At 52.0% G+C, this 22,125-nt stretch overlaps 1 protein-coding gene across 8 annotated transcripts in view; it reads left to right on the top strand.

The window, feature by feature from the left end:
* The window catches only part of LOC144121684 (uncharacterized), a 228,049-nt gene that overhangs the window by 45,034 nt on the left and 160,890 nt on the right, over positions 1 to 22,125 (top strand). The gene's annotated exons all lie outside the window — the stretch shown is intronic.

Here is a 22,125-nt window from a genome sequence, read left to right as displayed (position 1 = left end):
GCGGAAAGCGGGGCGGCGGGGGGGGGGGGGGGGGGGGGGGGGGTGAGCGGGCCCAGGAGCTTGTAGAGTTGGATGACAGCTGCCCCCATGTGGCTGCGTGTCTGTGCCTTGAGATGCGCGAGCAGGTCGCCACACGTGCCGGATCGCTGCATGCGCTCGATGTGATTCAGCGCGGTGAGCATGGCTCGCAGCGAGATCGGCCACGAGCGCGTCTCTGCGTACTGTTGCAAATGGGTTGCAAGCCCCAAGGGTAGCGTTGGCCTGGCGGCCTGGGGCAAAGCTGGAAACATCCGAAGGTCCCGGCAAAGGATGAGTCGACTGGCAACAGAACAACTTGTTTATTCTGGCATCGCAAAAGAGCAGCCGGTCAGGGCAACCACGTTACTCGAAGGAAGAAATCGAAGTCCCTCTTTGGCGTCCGGGGCAGCTGCTTTTTATACCCTCGGAGTCGAGGGCAAGAAGGAACGGCTAGGGATGAGTCGCACGAGACGGCGACGCACGGACATGTTGACACGTGAAGTGACGCGTCCGCCGGGCCGGCGCCGGTCAGACCTCCTCGCCTCCCAGTTGGGGAGCTCCTCTCCCCGGATGCCGCGCTTTGACAAGCGTGGGCACCAACATGCACACACACACACTCGCACACACGACGACACGTGGCATCGAAACCTGCCTGGACGCGCTTGGCGGGAGGCGTTACGGCAGCACTGAACGGGCCCAAAATGACCGCCACTTTGAACGAAGCCCCAGCATCCGTTGCATCCGCGCCGGCTATACCGCGCGTCGTAGGCGAAACGTAACAGACCGCCCCGCCGGGAGAAGGAGATCCCGATGGTCAGGGGACTGCATCCGCTGTCCGGAGGGATGTCGCTCGATGATGCTCGTAATCGAAACTGGTCGTCCCTCGACGTTGCTTGAGCGCAGCGCACAGAGAAAGCCTTTTTCTCAGGTTCAGGTTCACACAGGACACTGCAAAGTGACTTCGGGAGAGTTGCCATTTTTGTTCTCGTTCCCAGCAAGCATTAGAACTACGCCGAAACGCAACTGCTCAGTCAGCAAGCACGAGACAACCCTCACTAAGCTCTGCCAGGCTCTTTCCCCTTTTATACTACTGCCTAGTTCCTTACAGTAGTCAAGCAGCACTCAGAACGCGTCCACAAATTGCAAAATTGCACTAGAAAGCACATAATCACTTTGAAACACTAAACAAAAGCAATATGTTAAAAATCCTGCCTCAGGAAGAAAACATCACTAACAAACAACTTTGAGGCGGATTCCTACGTTAGGGGCTTCGACTTAAGCCATCGGCATTACCGTTGAGACTCCCCTTTTTGTAACGCACCTCAAAGGAATATGGTTGCAAAGCGAGGCTCCAGCGCAGGAGGTGGCCATTTTTGGGAGAGATGGTCTGCAGCCATTGGAGAGGGCAGTGATCCGTCTCAATGATAAACCTCGAGCCGGCTAGGTAGCATGACAATTTCTGAACGGCCCACACGAGACACGCACACGCTTTCTCGGTGGCGCTGTACACCTGCTCACGACAGGTCAGCTTACGACTAGCATAAAGGACGGGTTGTTCCACTTCTCCATTGTCCCTTTGGCACAGTACAACGCCCATGCCTCGCTCACTAGCATCGCACTGAACAACGAACCCTTTTGTGTAGTCTGGCGATCGTAGCACAGGCTGGCTTGTTAGGGCGCTCTTTAGGGCGCTAAAAGCTCTTTCCTTTGTCTCGCCCCAGACGACTGTTTGGGGCTCTGTTTTTCTTAGAGCATCCGTCAGGGGAGCCGCGATATCGGAGTACCTGGGGATGTACCTCTGATAGTAGCCGGCGACACCTAAGAACGACCGAATATCGGTCTTCGTGCGCGGTTGCGGGCAGTCTCGCACAGCGGCCACCTTTATTTCAGAGGGGCGGCGACGACCCTGTCCAATCACGTGACCGAGGTAGACAACCTCGGCCTGTGCTAATTGGCACTTGGGAGCCTTGACTGTCAAGCCCGCTTCGCGCAGGCGGGTTAGCACTGCCCGCAAGTGTGCCATATGCTCAGACCAGGATGCGGAGAATATCGCTACGTCGTCTAAATACGGTAAAGCGAATTCTTCCTGTCCCCGCAACACTTTGTCCATGAGGCTTGAAAAGCAGTATGGCGCGTTCTTCAAACCAAAACTCAAAACTTTAGGACGGAATGTTCCCATTGGTGAAATGAACGCCGCATACCTACTAGCCTCTTCTGTAAGTGGAACCTGCCAATAACCCCTGACAAGATCTAGGGTGGAAATAAACTGAGCGCTACTAACTTTCTCAAGGCGCTCCTCGATGTTAGGGATCGGATAAATTTGATCCTTAGTGTTGGAATTAAGCCTGCGGTAGTCGACGCAAGGACGAGGTTCCTTGCCCGGTACCTCAACTAAAATCAAAGCGGAGGTATAATCACTCTCACCCGCCTCAATAACACCGAGCTGTAGCATTTTCTTTACCTCAGCCTCCATAATATCGCGCTGGCGGGGTGACACCCGGTACGCCTTGGATCGTACTGGCTCTGGGGAGGTAAGTTCTATATCATGAGCAAGGACAGAAGTCCTACCAGGCCTCTCAGAGAACTGACCTTGAAACTCTTGTAAGAGTTGGTGTAGTTCGGTTTTCTGCTCAGCCGACAGCGGTGCTTTAATGATTAAGTCACTAATGACCTGATCAGTGTCTTCCCTGTTCGTCACTGAGCCTAGTCCCGGAAGCTCGACCGGAAGCTCTTCGGGAACGTTTACCATCATATACACCACTGCCTCCCGTTGTCTATAGGGTTGGAGCAGATTACAGTGGTAAACTTGCTGTGCTTTCCGTTTTCCTGGCAGACTCACCACGTAGTTAACATCCGACAGTTTTTGAACAATCCGTGCTGGGCCCTCCCACTGCACGTCGAGTTTGTTTTTTAGCGATGTGCGCAATATCATTACCTCATCGCCCACCTCAAAACGACGGGCCCTGGCTGTCCGGTCATAATAAACCTTGGCCCTCTGCTGGGCCTTTGCCATTGCTTCACCTGACAACTCCTGTGCCCTTCTTAAGCGTTCGAGGAGACTAAGCACGTACTCGACCACGACTGGGTCGTCGCCCCTGCCTTCCCACGAGTCTCGAAGCATGCGAAGCGGAGACCGCAGCGAGCGACCGTACACCAGCTCAGCTGGCGAAAACCCCGTAGCCGCATGCGGCGCGGTCCTTAATGCAAACATCACCCCAGGCAGACACAGCTCCCAATCGCTTTGTTGCTCAAAACACGATGCTCTCAACACGCGCTTCATGACGGAGTGGAGCTTCTCAACGGAATTCGACTGTGGGTGGTGCACTGAGCTGTGTAACAGCTTTACCCCACACCTTTCGAGAAAGGCTGTTGTCAAAGCGCTAGTAAACACTGTGCCCTGATCTGACTGGATTTCCGCAGGAAAACCAACTCGCGCAAATATGGACAGTAGTGCATTGACTATCTCAACTGAGCTGAGTTCTTTAAGCGGCACTGCTTCAGGGAACTTCGTCGCTGGGCAGATCACAGTCAAAATGTGTCTGTACCCCGTGGCTGTTACCGGCAGAGGTCCCACTGTGTCAATAACGAGCCGTCTAAAAGGCTCCGTAATGATAGGTACCAACTTCAACGGCGCCCTCGATTTGTCCCCTGGTTTGCCCACCCGCTGACAGGTGTCACATGTCCTCACAAAGTGTTCTACGTCACGAAAACACCCTGGCCAATAGTACTCTTGCAAGAGACGGTCCTTAGTCTTCTTAACTCCTAGGTGTCCGGACTACGAACCGCCATGCGACAAGCGCAACAGATCCTGACGGTAGCACTGAGGCACGATCAGCTGATCGAACTCGACTCCTCTGCGGTCTAGATACTTCCGGTACAGGACCCCACCTCTTTCCACAAAACGAGCATTTTTCTTGGCGATACCTTCTTTGACATTGCAGCGCATGTTTTCTAGGCTGCCATCCTTTTTTTGCTCGGCTATCAAAGCCGACCGGCTGACTTTTAGCAACCTATTAAGTCCATCGGACGTAGGCGCGATGAGCAAATCTGCAGATAGCTCTTCTAACTTTCCCGTGTCGGGCATTTGCTCTCCAGTACCTGGTGCCTTCAACGCTACAGGCTCAATTTTATTTAGTTCGGACGTGCTCTGAGTATCAGCTTGCTGCGCCTTTGACCCTTTTTCATTGTTCGACAACGTCGGCCCCGCAACTACCGCCTTTGCAGCGAGCTCCCGAACTCTCGATCTGGTTAAGGCCTGAACGCTAGCCTCACCAAACAAAAGCCCCTTCTCGCGCTGGAGGTGATCGGACCTGTTCGAAAATAGGTACGGGTACTGGGGGGGCAGCATAGATGACACTGCGGCCTCCGTCTCAATTGCTCCGACAGGTCCTTCAATAAGCACTTTTGCTAAGGGCAGACACACGCTGTGAGCTTCCACGGCTTGCTTGATCCATGCGCACTCGCCCGTGAACATATCGGGTTCTACGTAAGAGGGGTGAACTACATCCATTGTAGCTGCGGAATCACGAAGCACTCGGCACTCTTTCCCGTTCACGAGGAAGTCTCGCATGTAAGGCTCGAGAAGCTTCATGTTCTCGACAGTGCTGCATAATGACAAAAACACGACTTTTGTTTTTGTTTCTGGACACTGCGCCGAAAAGTGACCCGGCTTCTGGCACGTATAACACACGCGCGCTTGCCTCGTCTCGAACCGCTTTCTGTGTTCGGCTTCGGCTGCCGCCGTCTCCTTACGTTCGGTCGGACTGCTTTCACTCGCATCCGCACTACGTGTGTCCCCCCTTGCTCTCATGGGTGTGAACTTCGGCCTCTCAGACTTGGAGCCAAATTCACCCTTTTGACCGTCCTTAGCTCCGCGAGCCCGACGCGTCACAAACTCCTCGGCTGGCTCGGCGGCTTTAGCCACTGTACTAACGTCTGGCCTATCCAAGACCCAGTACCGCACGTTCTCAGGTAACCGACTATAAAACTGTTCTAGCCCGAAACACTGCAGAATTTTCTCGTGGTCACCAAACGCTTTCTCTTCTTTGAGCCACTCCTGCATGTTTGACATAAGCCTGTAAGCAAACTCTGTATATGACTCGCTTCTGCCTTTTTCATTTTCCCGAAACTTCCGACGGAACGCCTCCGCTGACAGCCTGTACTTTTTTAGCAGACTCGATTTCACTTGGTCGAAATCCTCTGCCTCCTCTCTCTTCAAGCGAGCGACTACGTCGGCCGCCTCGCCGGGTAACAAAGTGAGCAAGCGCTGTGGCCACGTTTCCCGAGAGAACCCCTGCTTCTCGCACGTTCGCTCAAAGTTAACCAGGAACAAACCAATGTCCTCTCTAAGCTTAAACGGCCGCATCAGGTCAGTCATTTTGAACGATACCCGTTCTCCTGCACCGTGTGCCTGACTTCCATTACGAGCGCGTTCCATCTCTACCTCGAGACGCTTCATTTCCGAAGCGTGTTGACGGTCGCGCTCTTCTTTCTCTTTCTCTTTTTGTTCTTTACGTTCGCGCTCGTCTTTCTCTTTTTGCTCCCTCTCCTCAATGGTCTCAAGGCATTCCGACAGCTCGTCATCCTCAGCCTCCAACTCAAGAATAGCCCTTAGCAGTTCTGGTTTTCTGAGTTTGTCTGAGACATTCAGACCCAACTCTCTTGCAAGCTCCAGCAATTTCGGTTTGCGCAACGACTTCAAATCCATGGCTGCTCCGAATGCTGCTTTTTCTACTGCCTACTATTGTCTTGCCGCAAACTAACCCGGCAGCAACGACAACCACAATTACCAGCTCTGTTTCTGACACTAACAAAAGCCTGGCAAAACTCAGAAGAAGAAAGTCCCGCACTCACCAAACCTCGCAGCCAAGAATTCAGCGCAGTCGTTCCGCTGCAGGCAACCAGTCATCACACAGGGCTCGTTGCACTGCTCCCAGATGGTCGTTGAGCTGCTCAGCATACAGTTGACCGCATATCTTCGCTGCTGGCCTCCGTTGTCGGGATCTCACCGCTGGCAGCCAGTTGTTGCAAATGGGTTGCAAGCCCCAAGGGTAGCGTTGGCCTGGCGGCCTGGGGCAAAGCTGGAAACATCCGAAGGTCCCGGCAAAGGATGAGTCGACTGGCAACAGAACAACTTGTTTATTCTGACATCGCAAAAGAGCAGCCGGTCAGGGCGACCACGTTACTCGAAGGAAGAAATCGAAGTCCCTCTTTGGCGTCCGGGGCAGCTGCTTTTTATACCCTCGTAGTCGAGGGCAAGAAGGAACGGCTAGGGATGAGTCGCACGAGACGGCGACGCTCGGACATGTTGAGACGTGAAGTGACGCGTCCGCCGGGCCGGCGCCGGTCAGACCTCCTCGCCTCCCAGTTGGGGAGCTCCTCTCCCCGGCTGCCGCGCTTTGACAAGCGTGGGCACCAACATGCACACACACACACACGCACACACGACGACACGTGGCATCGAAACCTGCCTGGACGCGCTTGGCGGGAGGCGTTACGGCAGCACTGAACGGGCCCAAAATGACCGCCACTTTGAACGAAGCCCCGGCGTCCGTTGCATCCGCGCCGGCTATACCGCGCGTCGTAGGCGAAACGTAACAGTACGTAACCGCCGTTGGGGAGTTCCTCGGCAGGCCGTAGAACTGCCGGATGGCTCCGCGGTGCACTTTGTACACAGCATTCCACTGCGCCCTGGAGAGGCCAACGAGGGGGAGCGCATACAGGGCCTTGGCCGTCGCCACCGCCTCGTATATGCGAAGGCAGAAAGCGGGAGAGCAGCCGCTGCCTTTGGCGAGAAACCGCCGTGCCAGGGAGGCAATGAGGGCTGACTGGCTGCGAAGCTCCTTGACAGCGGGTCCCCACGTCAGCCTCGCGTCGATGGTGAGCCCCAGGTAGCGCACGGACTTGCGCCACGGGAGCGGGGTGCCATCCAGGTGGAGCGGGGGCGTCCAGCGCCGTGCCGCCGAGGTTGGATCCACCATGAGTGCCTCGCTCTTTTGCGGTGACAGGGCGAGTCCGATGCTGCGCAGGTGGTCGTTGATCGCGTCGAGTGTCTGCTGCACTTGGCTGCGCACCGAGCGGCCGCGGCGGGTGGGCGTCCGTGCGAACACCGCGATGTCGTCCGCGTACACAGCGACGCGCACTCGCTTCCGCGCACGAGGTGGGATGCACTGTGGGAGTTGCGCAAGCACGAGGTTAAATAAAAACGGGCTCAACACACTGCCCTGCGGCACACCGCACGGCACCGAGTGTCGGGAGCTGGTGGTCTGCCCCACGCGCACACACAGGTAGCGGTCCCGCAGGAAGGCCTGCAGAAATTGGAGCAGGTGTCCGCCGATGCCCAGGGCATCGAGGGCGTCGAGGATAGCCCAGTGGGGCAGGCAGTCGAAGGCGCTCTTGATGTCCAGCAACACCAGGAATGCTGCCTCTCCGAGGGCGCGGGCCTGTTCAAGTGTGGCCACCACGTCAGAGAGGCAGTCCGCGGTGCTGCGCATGTGGCGGAAGCCGCTCTGCTGCGGGGGGAGCATGCCGCTCGCGTCCACGATCCACTTGAGGCGGCAGAGCGCCATCGCCTCCATCGACTTCACCGCGGCTGAGGTGAGTGAAATCGGGCGATATGAAGAGAGTAGCCTTTTCTGCCTGCCCCGCTTGAGAACCGGGATGACGACAGCCGTTCGCCAGGTGTCCGGGAGGGCGCCGCTCGTCCACACTGCGTTGAACGACGCGAGGAGCGTCTGGCGCTGCGGTGCGTCCAAGTTGCGTAGCATCTGATACGTCAGGCCATCCTCCCCCGGTGCGCTGTGTCGTTTGCGCGCTGAGAGGGCAGACTGCAGCTCCTGCATGGTGAGAGCATCCTCGCAGAGCGCGAGAATCTGCCCTCGTACCTGCTCGGAGATGGGGCGAGCTGGGGGAGAAGGCAACGCACGCTGTGGCCTCGCAGGTGGTGCCGCGGGGATGAACTGGAGCGCCAGACGCTCCGCCAACTCCTCGGTCGTGATGCCCAGGTGGATGGCCACGGCGAGGACGGGGTGTCTCGGCAGGCCAGGGTTTAGAAGGGCCCGCACAATCCGCCAAGCTCTGCTTTGGTTCCCGCACTGCCCGAGGGTGCAGCAGAGCGACGCCCAGCTCTGCCGGCGGCGGCGACGCGCGTGGCGACGGCAGACCGCGTCAATGCGGTTGTACACCGTTTTGTCCGCCGGCCGCCGCGTGCGGATCATGCGTTGCTGGGCGCGTCGGCGTGCGGCGCGCAGGTTGAGCAGCCGAATGTCGGGCACAGGCGCGCCGACCGGCACCACGCACACCGTCGACGACGCCTTGGCGCACTGCGCGAGACTCTGCAGGAAGTCCGCGCCCTCCGGGATCGCCGGAACCTCTCGCGGAACACCTCCCATCGCGTCACGACATAAGTCCGCGTGCGGGGACGCGTGACGGACGGCACCACAGCGATCGGGAGGTGGTCGGACCCGTGCGTGTCCGGCGCGCACCGCCACACATAGTCCGCCACACACGCCTGCGTGGCGAACGTCACATCAATGGCGGTGGGCGCTCCCATCGCGTGGACGAAGGTTGGGTCTCCGCGATTGAGCGGCAGCAGCCCGGCAGAGAGAGCAGCGTCGCAGAGGTCTTTGCCGCGGCGGTCGCAGCGTCGGGAGCCCCACGCCGTGTGGTGCTCATTATAGTCCCCACAAAAGACACTGTCCCCAGCCAAACGGTGCGCGAGGCGCGTCAGGAAGGTGGGGTCAGCCGGCGCGGCGGTGCGGATATACACACTCGCCACCGAGGTGTCAATGCCCCGAACGCGCACTGTCACAGCCACGCACTCGATGGGGCCCCCGGCGAGGTCCGCGACGTCGCGCACCGTGTGGGGCAGGTCAGCGCGCACATATATTGCGCAACGGGGCCTGCCGACAGGATGGGACGGGTTTCGACTCGGGGCGTCGGTGCAGGCAACGGCACCGCACTCCGAGGCACTGCTGTACCCCACGTATCCGGGTAGGGCGAGATGTTCGGCCAGGCAGTAGGTCTCCTGGAGTGCGAGCACGTCGAACGGATGTTGTGGCAGGTGTTCTGCCAGCTCAGCCTGCCGGCGGCGCAGCGAGTTGCAGTTCCACTGCAGCACACGCGGCCGGGACAAGGCTGAGCTAGCCATGGTTGGTCAGGGCGCGCTGCGCGGCGAGAGCCGCTGCACACAACTGTCGTGCTGGGGATGCCGCCGGCAGCGTGTCCATGAGGGCCTGCACGGCCGCGGTGAGTGCGGCGATGACTGTGTCTCGCGGGTCACGGGGGGCGTCACCTGTGGGTGGCTGACGGCCTGTCAGGGCATCTCGATATGAGCGCTTGGCCGCAGGGGCGCCCATCGGTGCGACGTTGTCACTTGCTCCCGTCGCCGAGTTGTGTGCAGCAGGCGCGGCAGTGGTGGATGGCCGTTTTCCTGCTGCGTGCCCGTTTCCGGTAGCCGGGGGCTGGCCTGCCCGGAGGAGTCGCTTGGCTTCCGCACGCGAGATGCGTGTCGGAGCACCGGCGATGGTCACGGCAACTCGCCGCTCGTGCTGCCAGCGCGGGCACCGGGGCTCCGTGGCGTTGTGCGTGCCGCCGCAGTTCACACAGCGCGGCTTGGCAGCGCTGCACTCGTTGCCGCTGTGTGCGGCACTACAGCGCAGGCAGCGGGGTTGCACGGTACAGGCCGCTGTTGCGTGGCCCAGTGTACCGCACTGTGTGCACTGCAGCAGGCGCGGGAGGCGTGCGCGGACCCTGCGGCGCAGTTTGAACAGGGCGATATCCTTCGGGGGCTGCAGGCCCACGAAACGCAGCACCACATTGTCCCGGCTGCGCCACAGACCGATCACCGGCACTCTGCTCTCGATGCCAGCCAGGATGTCCTCCTCGGAGAGGCCCTTGTCCACGCCGAATATCAGTCCAGTGGAGGTTCTGGCGCTGAGCTCCTTGGCGCGCACCTGAACTCCCTGAATGGAGCCCAGGGCCAGGAGCGGCGCCAGGTCAGCCGATGGCTCGGTGTCCACCGCACACACGTTTCGCCGCGTGTTGACACGCACTGCCGCCACACCGGGTAGCTTGGCCAGCTGCGCGGCGATGGCGTCCCTCGAGGTGGCCAGGAAATTGCCCTGCCTCCTCGAGGGGTAGTAGAGGACGGTGCAGGGGCCAGGGTTGGTGGCAGGTTGCCTGCCGGGCGCTCGCTGCGGGCTCGGCCCCGTGGTCGGCCGAGCTAGCAGACGACGCGCCGATGCAGGTAGCAGCTGTAGCAGACGACACAGGGGCAGAGCCGGGCAGCACCTGGTCAAACGGGCGGAAGGCGAGGCGCCGCTTCCGGTTAGTCCGCCTGGGAGGCTGCGACGGCGGTGGTTGGCCGGCTGGGCCACTGCCGGTGGCGCCATCTCTGTCCGCAATACGGGCCGTGAAATGAGTACTTTCTTGAGCTCTTGAAAGGCGCTCTCCTTTGCTTCATCCCAAAAAATCCTTTCGGGCTCTCCCTTTCGTAGCGCATCTGCCAATGGACTCGCTCGTTGAGAATAGCGAGGAATGTACCTCTGATAATACCCAACAAGCCCCAGAAAAGAACGGATGTCTTTCTTTGTTCGAGGCATTGGAAAGTCCGCTATGGGCTTAATTTTAAGTTCTGAAGGCTGCCTAATTCCACGACCTACAATGTGTCCCAGGTAGGTCACTTGTGAACAACAAAAGTTACACTTTTCAGACTTCAGTGTGAGCCCAGCGTCCCGCAACCTTGCCAACACGCTTCTCAGATGCGCGATATGCTCCTCCTAGCTGTTCGAAAAAATGGCTGTGTCGTCCAAGTAGGGGACTGCATAGCCCTGCATGTCTTTAAGTACAATATCCATTAATTTGGAGAAACTATATGGTGCGTTCTTGAGGCCGAAGCTTAAAACTAGAGGTCTGAATGTCCCAATGGGTGAAATGAAGGCGGCATAGCGGCTCGAGGTGTCTGAGAGAGGAACCTGGCAATATCCCCTCACCAGATCTAACGTAGAGATGAACTGTGCCCCACTTACCCGCTCCACTCTCTCTTCAATATTGGGAATCGGATAGAGCTGGTCTCTGGTGATTGCATTGAGTTTTCGATAGTCCACGCATGGACGAGGCTCTTTACCTGGCACTTCGACGAGAATCATAGGGGAAGTGTAATCACTTTCAGTTGGTTCGATTACCCCGATTTTGAGCATTCGCTTAATCTCCGTCTCCAAGATCTGCCGTTGACGTGGTGACACTCGATAAGCTTTTGACCTGACTGGTTCGGAGGAGGTCAGCTCGATCTCATGAGTGATCAGGTCAGTTTTCCCTGGCCGACTGCTAGACATCGCTTTGAATTCCCCCAAAAGACCCTTAAGTTCATCTACCTGTTCCTCTTTCAGAACATCAGCCCTCGCAGAGCGTGCAAGAATGTCCTGGACGCTGCAATCCGCATCGCGATCTGTTGCTAACTCAGGTAGATCAGCCTGTACTTCCTCGAATGCGTTTAACATCATATTTACCACCTCCTCCCTGCCTACATAAGGTTTCATCAAATTGCAATGGTAGATGGTAACCTCATTTCTCTTGCCGGGTTTTTTCAGGACGTAGTTTGTTTCTGACAGCCTGTGCTGAACTTCCACCAGACCCTCCCACTGCACTTCCATTTTGTTTTTCCTGGATGGTCACAAAATCAGAACCTTATCGCCCGTCTGAAACGTTCGTTGCCTTGCGTTTCGATTGTAATAGACTTTTGCCCCCTGCTGTGCTGCTTTCAAGTTTTCTTCTACTAGGGTACGCGCAGAACTTAGTCGGTCGAGCAATTCTAACACGTAGCTCACGACAGTTTGGCTTTCTCTTGTTCCCTCCCAATATTCTCGCAAAATCTGGAGAGAACGTAGGGCTCTCCCATACACAAGTTCAGCCGGGGTGAATCCGGTTGCTTCATGGGGAACTGTTCTGAGCGCAAACAGCGTTGCCGGCAAACAGCTCTCCCAGTCTTTTTTCCGTTCATAGCACAACGCGCGCAGAACCCTTTTGAGCACGGAGTGCATTTTCTCGACACTGTTCGACTGGGGATGATAGACCGAACTGTGTATTAACTTTATACCGCACCTCTTCAGAAAGGTGGTGGTTAAGGCGCTTGTGAACACGGTTCCCTGATCCGCCTGAATCTCCGCGGGAAAACCGATTCGTGCAAAGGTGCTGAGCAAAGCGTCCACTATCTCTGTAGAGCTTAGTTCTTTGAGGGGGACTGCTTCGGAGAATTTCGTTGCTGGACACAGCATGGTAAGGAGATATTTGTATCCCGATTTAGACTGCGGTAGGGGTCCTACCATGTCAGTCACTAACCGCCGAAAAGGCTCTGTGATCAGTGGAACCAATTTCGGGGAAGCCTTCCATTTGTCTCCTGGTTTCCCGACTTGTTGACATGTATCACACGACTTCACGCACTGCTCCACGTCTTTGAAGCACCCTGGCCAGTAGTACTCCATTAAAAGTCGCTCTTTCGTTTTCTTGATCCCCAAGTGTCCCGACCAGCTGTTCCCATGACTATCTCAGAAGGTTCGCCCGGTATTTTTCCGGAATCACCAGCTGATCAAACGTCTTGCCTTTGCGATCTCTGTAGTGCCTGTACAGCAGTCCGCCTTTTTCGAGTATCGTGATGTTAGCCTCGCTATGCCCTTTTCCGTGGTAGCATGCAGGCACCTCAAACTAGGGTCATTCTTTTGCTCTGCTTTCAGCATATCCCTGTCTATTTCCAATAGCCGCTCAAAACTGTGCGAAGTTGGGGCCAATATTGACGCTCCGACGGGCTCTATTTCCTGCGGTTCGCTTGGCGCCGCAGCTGCGTCGATGTCGCCTGATCTAGCGACAACCTCGACCCCTTGTTCAGCCACTAGGTTTGGCTCCATGATTTCAGGTCCTGCTCCGATTTCTGCTTCTCCCTGTCCCAGGTCCTGTGTTAACTGAGCGGCGAGCTGGCGGGTTTTAGAGCGCGTTAGGTAGAAAGATGGTGATATCAGACGCTGAAGCCAATTAACGGGATACGGACAGACACACCACGTGTTTTTCCCGGTTAATATTACGTCTTTTATCTCATGCCTGCTGGTCAGAATTCACGCGCCCTATCGCCAAAGACCGGTTTCTTTTTAGTCATTTACTCAGTTGCTAAAGAATAAATTCATGTCTGTATACGTTTTACGGCCTATGCCTCGGGTTCAAAGGCGTGAATCGTGTAACAACGCCACTGTCTCACATGTACGTACATTGTACAATGCATGTGAAGACGTGTACGCATGTCGCAGTTGCACACTGGCAGCGCCATCGAAGCAGCATCGCCATTCGACATCAAACACAAAAAAGCCCATGTGAGCCTAGTCTCTCGAGAACGAATGCGACTTCATGGTCGCCCACAATAGGCCTACTATTGCAGCATGGCTACTCAATTGGTTAGCACTTACAGGCATAGTCTTGAGGGCCGCCAGAAACTCGCAGAACTCGCTTTACTAGGCCCAACACCGTGTTCGTTGAAGTTCCCTGTAACGAGGCCAAAATCAATGCGAGCAAAGCAAGCTGACTGCGGCTGTGGAAACTCCTTCAGTACCTGCAAAAAGCATATTCAGCACATGTTCAAAAGCATTTTCAGTACCTGCAAAAGCAGAGTCAGTGCAGTGTGTGTCTTCTGTCTGCGTCCATGTCTTTTGCACTCTTTTAAGAAGCATATTCAGCTTTTCATAATGTCACAAAGCAAAGCACTTTTCCGAAAATGCTTCTGAGCCACAAGACAACAAAGTTGAAATAGTTCCAAGAGCTATGACACCCGTTTCGCCATCTAAACAGCTCCAAGGAAGAAAAAAAAATGTACTAATTATGAATGACACTACACAAGCACACGATACCAAAAATGCTCTACTGAAAGCGCTGTGCTGAGACACTGAACGAGAGTGGGAAACACGTTACCATACTTATATAAATATGCAGACTATTGCAGCACTTTTGCCTCACTGCAAGAACAGAAATTTGTTTTACATTCAGCCACATTCCTTCTGAAATCAGCAGGCCATATTGACAAAGCGGTAGGCCTCATGATGACAGTTATAGCATGGTAGTGCTCTTATGTGTTCCATTATGAAAACAGAAGCTATACTAGACAGACTTCACTTCAGTCTGTCTTCAGTCCAGTTATGGCATGTAAAAAAATACATGATACGAGGCTGGCTGTAAGCACGTGCTTACCATTACACGAAATGGAAGTTCCTGCTACTATGCTTTTTATGTGAACAGCTTATTGCATATTTATCCCAGAATTTGGTTTAGCATCTTGCCAATACTCACTGCTTATTCCTTGAACAGGCATTGAAAAGTTCAGCTTTCCTGGCTGCTTGGTTTTTCTGCAAAAGAATTCAATATTGTTGAACACTTGGCAAAAATGAAGTGCACCTCACTTTGAACAAGACTTGAGTGTAAAAGTAGACATATCTTTCTGCTTTTTTAGTCAATTCACATAATTTTCTTGAATACCACGCCAAGGTCACAGAATATGATTAATCATAGTGCATAAGCATCACAACATACAGCGCAAAGCGTTTGCAACACCCAAGGGCATTTGTGTCCTCACTTTTCAGTGGTCATCACATTCTGTTATCTGTAAGCATGCTAAACCATGCTGCCTGTATATTTCTTTTACTGCTAACAGTAACATCTATGCAGAACATTTGTGATGCATTTTACAGTGAGTGGAATGTTAGCATTTACCTAACCAAAGTAGTACGACTGCAAAGGAAGGCTGTGCAACTTTCTCGAAACTTGGCAGCTACAGTCGACGGATGATGACATTTGTCTCAGAGGAAGTAAACCTACTCTTCCTTATGGGCTGCCCAAATCATTTATTTCACTGTCAAGCATCTTTATATTATGATCAGTTGTCAACTGCTGTTGCCTTACCCTCAATTTATATAAAAAATGTTGACTTATCAAAAACACAACTGTTGTGTGCAGCTACAAAAACAAATGAAACAGACAATGAAACCTTAGTAGAGACTCAGAAGAGAAATGTATAATGCACAGGAGCCACACTTACAGCAGATAAAAGAAATTGACCATAAACTCCATACACAAATAATCATAACTTCACAAACACCATGAAGAGATAGGTGTTCACATTTCCTAAAATGCAGGCTTCTGAACTCACCAGCACTAAAAAATAAATTATATGCATGTAGCATTTACCTGTGGAATGCCAATGCAGAGTTGGGTACACTGCTGCAAAATAATGCAGCCTTGCTTTCATGATAGTTGATGGGAAGCAGACGTGCAGGAGTGGGCAGTTTTGTGTGCCAAAATTTCCACAGGGGCCTTAGTGCATACTTCTCTTTTTTTTTTGTTGCCCATGCACATTCCATATCTGTGCAGCTCAGCACCTGCAATGCCCAAAGCCTTACCCTGAAAGATTTTGAATGAATCAGACGATTTACTAATTTTTTGACAACAGTTAAAGTGCACATTATTCAAGCAGCCAGAATGCATAAAACTGGCTCTTAAAGCAGCATCAGGCTCAGGCTGCTAATAATGAGACAGATATCTGTACAAAATTAATTGTATATTAGCTAGACACAAGTAAAGGCCCAGTGCATACTGATAAACTTCTTTCAGCCATGCTACTACAACAAAACTTGAACATGTGGCTGCTCTAATTTATGTATGCAAACTTCCAGCAACTGTTTTTGCTCTGTTTATCCCTGGTAAGGGTTGAAGTGTGAGTATATAAAATTTAGTCACTTGTTTCGCTTATTTCTGGAAACAAACGCATCGTCTCCTCACAGGCGTGGTTTCGCTCAACCACCGATCTGCCGAGGAGGTCGGGCAACTGTCCACCGGCCTGAAAAACCGTCACACTACGAAGATAACCGGTCGGTCGTTTGGTCGTGCTAGCGTCGTCGTCGGTCTATCCGACAGGCCGCAGTGCGCCAGCAATGGGATCTGCTGGTAATACCGCCGACCACATTCCATTCTGCCTAGGTAATTCAAAGATCAGCCTATGGCTTACTGAACCCTTACAAACCTGAGGGGCAATAAACCCTATATCAATGCAGAAAAGCGTTTAAATTTTCTGTACACCCCTACCACCACAGGCTATTCGATATTTGTCTTGGCGAAAAAACCAAGCACGTGCAGCCAACAGCTTTATGAAAGGGACGAGTTCGCGTTCCGCACTGTGCAATCGGTGCAATCTAGTGACTTCAACTTTTCAAGCTGTTCACCTCTTTCATAGCAGCGAGACAGCTCGACATATATAGAACTAGGCGTGCAGTAAGTCGTGCTTTCCCACACCAGCGTTTTACACCGTCTGGCGAAAAGTTAAAAAGAGCATTCTACTTACCTGTACAGGTGAATGAGGACAGCAGCAATGTGCTTGCATTTTGCTGAAAGTTCAGCTGCACAGGAACAGGTACCCTCGACCACTTCAGGCTCTTGAAAAATGCCCGTCACTTGCACTGATACCTCATGCTGTTTTGAACCCACACCGGACGACTGTACGCACAGAGTGACAATCTCTGTGTCGGTATCGACATTGTTTTTTGCGCCAATTAAAATTGTGTCCTGCGCAGAGGGCTCGTTCGTCCTCAACGAAACATCGGGAGGTCACGTCACAATTCAAGAACCCCACTACTGTCCCTAGGGTCAAATTTTGCGCGACCCTGCCTCGATCTGCCGTTGCTGCAGTGTTGCCAGATTTTGCCGTGCTACTTTGGGGCCTCCTGCAAGTCGCTTGACTTGCGAATCGCCACGCTGTTGGAAAACTCAAGCTCCTAGGCCATTTTTTGATGCGTCAGAGCTGACCTTGGCTTCCCTCTGTGGATCAAAAATTGCTAGCACAGGTGTGCTGTTTAGAATAGTGCGAATGGCTGCCCACTCAATGTCACGCTTCTCTGTCCACTGGAAGATTGTGTCCTTTTTGGTATGGTCTCGCAACAATTTGGTCTTTTCAGCCAGATGAGGAATATACTTCCCAAAGTAATTGGCCACTCCCAGGATCCGCTGAACCGCCGTCTTATTAACCGGGCGCGGCATTTTGGCTATTGATGCTCTGAATGTGGGATTCGGGTTTATCCCATCTTGGCTGATTAAGTCACTCAAGAATTCAACCTCGGTGCGTGCAAACTTGCATTTGTTTGCATTGAACGTTAGGCCAGCTCGCTTAGCTAGTTCCAGTGCCCCACGCATACGCTCATTGTGTTCTTCCCGTGTAGCACCCCACACAAGGACATCATCGACGTACATGCGCACGCCTGGTGCTCAATCAGAAATCGCGTTCAGTGTTTTTTGGAACAACTCCGGCACTGAATCAGTGCTAAACGGCAGTCTCAAGAAGTGGTAACGCCCAAACTGTGTAGAGAATATGCAAATGGTTTATGTGGCCTCATTCACAGGAATCTGATGACACCCTGAGTCAGCATCGAGTCGGGAGAAGTATTTAGCGCCAGCAAGCTGTGCCTCAATATTATCGTGCCTAGGCATCTGGTAGTGTTCGCGCTTCATCTACGTGTTATTATTCCTAGGACCCATGCAGACCTGCAGCTTGCCGTCTTTTTAAAGCGAAAGCTTTACTGGCCGTGAGCTTGAAATTTCACCGTGGCGGTGCTCCGAGGAGGTACAGAGACAGGCCTTGAGCCGTTGCCTAGCAACTGCCGCGCGCTCGCCGCGCCATCTGGCATGACGTCACACCGCGCGGCTTGCCGCCGCTCCTGCCGCTTGGTATGACGTCACACCGCTTTCCTCTTTGTTGCGCTTACCTCCTCGCTTGGCCAGCTGTGTCACATGCCTGATAACATGTCGGAGGATTGAAAAGAGCTCGCGTGTGCCACAGCCACAGTTTAGGCGGCAGAACGGACGGCGACAAGTCTGCTATGCAGAAGGAGGCCTGGAATCGACATCGGAACAAGATGAAGAGAAATGAATCGCCCAGGAAACAGAGGAACAGCGTGCCGAACTACTGGCTAAACGTCGTGAATATGCCGTCGCGAGACGGGCACATTATGTGTCGTTTTTAATGCAACAAGAACATAGCTAGACAAGCAGACTAACCTGGACTTGCAATCAAGATTAACCAAGGCTAACCAAGCTATGTCTTAGCTTTCGCTACGTATATCCTGGCATAGCCGAGCTAAGCCATTGGCCTTCCCTGTAGCGGGCAATCTTGTAGTACTATGTTCCCACTGCAACAAGTCCTCATGCTCGATGAGCAAGGATTCGGCCAACGTTTCTCGTTCTTGAAGCCGATGTCCAGGAGGAGGCAGCAGATGGTCTATGGCTGAAGTGTTGGCAGCTCTTCTGAGGTGTCCACGGATGCTAATTCTGCAGTAGTCTGCTGCACTGTTGGGACCTCGTTGCTCCGGAAAAAGCCGCGCACGCAGTTTCCTAATGTGGTCAGTACGAAGCTGTCATTAGTATGTATGCGCCTCTTGCAGCCTTCACGTCTAGGCCGCTTCTGCAGAGGCGTCTGTAGCTCTCCGTCCATGTTTTTAGGAGTGCTCGTGACATCAAAAACTTTGCGTAAGCTCACGCCGGTTAGGTGGCTTACCCCCTAGCAGATATCCGTGATCGCTGCTTTCAGTTGCTCCTCTCGGAGCTTCTTGTAAACATTCAGCACGATTTGCTGAACGCTAGTGCAGCGGGCATTTCCACTGCTGTTCTTGTTGAACAACCGCCTCGGTGTTATCGTGCTGTCCTGGAGTGCCTGAGGTGCACCTGATGACTGCGCAGTTGATGAAAGTGAGCTCGATGAAGCAGCCGGAGAAATGGCCGATGCATAATTATGCTCAGGCAGATATGCGTCGTCAGGAATGACATCCATGTTGGAAACAGGAGTATGTCTGAGCTCCTAATCGTTTAGCACAAAACAATTTTTTTTGATGCAGTAAGCGATAATTACAGTTATTATATGTTAGTTTTTATTGGAGAAAGTTACCGCATTTGCATTGTGACTCACAATGTCTCAAATTATGATTGTTGCCTCTTATGAAATTCTGCGGTGCGCGCAGGGTTTTTGCACAGAAAACGTTTTATTTGAGCTCAATCAAGAAACAAGCTTTCAATGTTTCACTCTAATGAGCGTGTCAAAACGTTAAAATTTATGCCAGTATAGTTTTCTTTTTGTGGTTATCTTTTTATTTAGGTTAGAGGGTAGCTGAACAACAAGACTTTTTTTTTGCAGCCTCGCAAAGGAACAGTGCCTGGCAGTAATGAGGCTGTGGGCGGAGCTTCACTGCAGACTTAAGTTGTTTGGTTTGCTTTATGGGGGTTTAACGTTCCAAAGCAACTCAGGTTATGAGGGACGTCGTGGTGAAATACTCCAAATATTTAGACTGCCTGGGGTTCTTTAATGTGCACTGACATCGCATAGTACATGGGCCTCAAGAATTTCGCCTCCATGGGAATTTGGCCGCCGCGGCCGGGATCGAACCCCCGTCTTACGGGTCAGTAGCCGAGCGCCATAACCTCTGAGCCACCGTGGCGGCTACAAGCTTAAGTTGTATCCGACTTTAGAGCGTTGTGGTGCTGGTGATCCCAAAACAACAGCTGCTTCGGAATGGCCAGTCTGTTGCATTGTGGCATTGAGGCTATATGCTTATAGCAATGTATGCCTTAATTGGCTTGCCCTGTAGCAAGGCTATTGTAGCTAACATTTACACATTACACAACTTGTTAAATATGTACAACAATGCATGACATCCATGCATCGTATTGGAAACAATGAAACATGATTGAATCATCATTCATGCTTAATAATACTACATGAAAATGAATGGATTAAAAATTAAATGTTAACTTCCTACAAAATGCATTTTCTTCACTATGCCTTCTTCGGCCACTTCCACTTCAACTCACAAATTTTTTGTACCAGCCATAGCCTGATGTTTTTTTACTCTTTTTCTATTTCCTCTGTGCTATATAGCCGCGATGCCTCCTGCATTTTCTGAAAAAACAAAAACAAAACAAACTAGATATCAAAATCAATTAATGACAAAACAGTGTATATATATAGTACACAGCTTTCGCCTTCAGAAAAATACTTTACATAGAATCTATACGCAGCCATACAAGAATTGCTCAGATTCAAAACAAGTCTGACTACAGGCATAATACATATCATTCAAAGGTAGCCAGAGTACTAGAATGCAAGGGAGGGCAGATGATCAATAAACGTTTTATTACTTCTATTGCAGCGCTCGACTAGAACATTAATAAATGGATTAAAATTCTGGCAATGAAATGGGTTTAAATTCTTCGTTGACTGCCAGCACCTTCAAAGATTCTCAATACTCAGTTCACCCCAGATGGCTGACTGGGTTTCTGGGGCGAAGGAATAGAATGGAGGCAAGCAATTTTTGGTAAAAAAAAATGCTTCTCTTACCTCTCAGAGCTTCGACCTTCTGTGGTGAGAGGGGTTTCTAAGGAACCCTGTTGCCCTCTCCAAGGAAACGGTTCGAGAGTGTCCCAGTGAAGCTCATCTCTGCAAGGGCTTCTACTATCTATACTGCTGTTGTGACTTTTTTTACAAATGTGGCATTTCTCGATACTGTCATAATGGTGTCATATGCTTCCCTTGTTATGTGGACACCATTGGCCAAGTGTACCTTGAGCAAGGAAAGCAAGCATTTAGAAAAATATTACGGTACTAAAAATTTTCTCAAATTTTCCCACTGCAGCTGGAATGGGGACTTAGGCTATTCAGAAGTGCAACTCCCAACTTAATTCATGCAGCGCTGCCCAGCATTTTAACGCTAAAAATAAAAGGAATGCATTGTGAATTCAGATCTGCCTTTCACAGAATAGCTTAATTTGTATTAGGGAAACCCATTCAGTTTCAAATTAAAATGAAATGCTTATGCTGTTAAGACCAGACAGAGGTCCTGTACAGAGTCAGGATAAAAAGCTCCAGTGTATATACAATTTCTGAGCTTTTGTAGGGAAGTACAGGAGAGGCAAAATACTATATACAGTGACAGCTCCTTAATTCGAACTCCATGGGACCACAAAAAATGTTCGAATTATCCGCAAGTTCGAATCGTCAAATGACCCCAAAAGAGCTGTCAGGAGTGCTTGCATCACAGTAAATTTATTTGTGGAAAGGCCAGGCAATGGTTGCCTGATCTGAGGCGAGAATGGGCTAGCATTGACTATTTTTGACGTTTCCATCAGTGCTTTATCGTGTGCATACTGTCGGGAGCATTGAAGCAGAACGGCTCCAAAGTCTTAAAAGCCTCCCCGCATGCTTCACCGTGCGACTCTGTGGAACCTCCACCACTAGCATCACACCCATCATAAGTGGCACTGTCATGTGTGTGGAGTCTTCACCGCACAGACAGCGCACTGCACTTAACTAGTGTAGGAACAATCTGGAGGAAGTGTAGAAAATGGCTCAGCGGCGCCAAAGCGATGAGAGGAATAAAAAAAATGAGAAAGAAAACGCCAGCGACACTTCCGAAACAGTCTTCAGCTGGGTTATTTTGACTGGCTTATGCTGGCTGGTCACTACATGCTAGCACTAAGCTCAGAAAAAAGAAACCGAAACTTAGTAGTCGAACAGTTCTTGGAGACGAAGCCATTCTTTGTTCACGTCTGCAGTCACGTGCACGTCACAGGTATGCGGGCGGCTCTGTAGCATTGAACTCTGGTTTTTCAAGTAAGGTTATTTCTGTAATTTCTTGCCCTGACGGTCACATATAGATGTGGCCTCCTTCGGGAGCCTGTTCGAATTATCCGGTGCGAGACCTGTAGCTTCCGAAGTAGACCCAGACGTGCTCGACCATCTCCTCATGTTCTAAAAGATTCACGGAAACTTATCCTAACGTGCGTAATCAAACCCTGCAATATTTTTGCCGAAAAAAATTTATTCGTGAGGTGAGAGCAGTTTTGAATATTTAGAAAAGGCGAGAAACCAGGCACCACTCAATAATTAACAAAAAATTGAAATTTTTAGAAAACGCCACTATTTGTTTATTGACATTTTGCACAGATTCTGGTTTTATATTTAACTCGGAGAGTGCAGCTTTATATGGCATAAATATTTTTAAAAAATCGACACAAAGTATAGAAGTGTACCGTTTTTGTTTTTTG

The sequence above is a fragment of the Amblyomma americanum genome, chromosome 2, assembly GCF_052857255.1.
Source record: "Amblyomma americanum isolate KBUSLIRL-KWMA chromosome 2, ASM5285725v1, whole genome shotgun sequence".
In the NCBI taxonomy this organism is placed as follows: domain Eukaryota; kingdom Metazoa; phylum Arthropoda; class Arachnida; order Ixodida; family Ixodidae; genus Amblyomma; species Amblyomma americanum.
The sequence above is the reverse complement of the archived record's forward strand: the minus strand, read 5'-3'. Positions and strand labels throughout refer to the sequence as shown.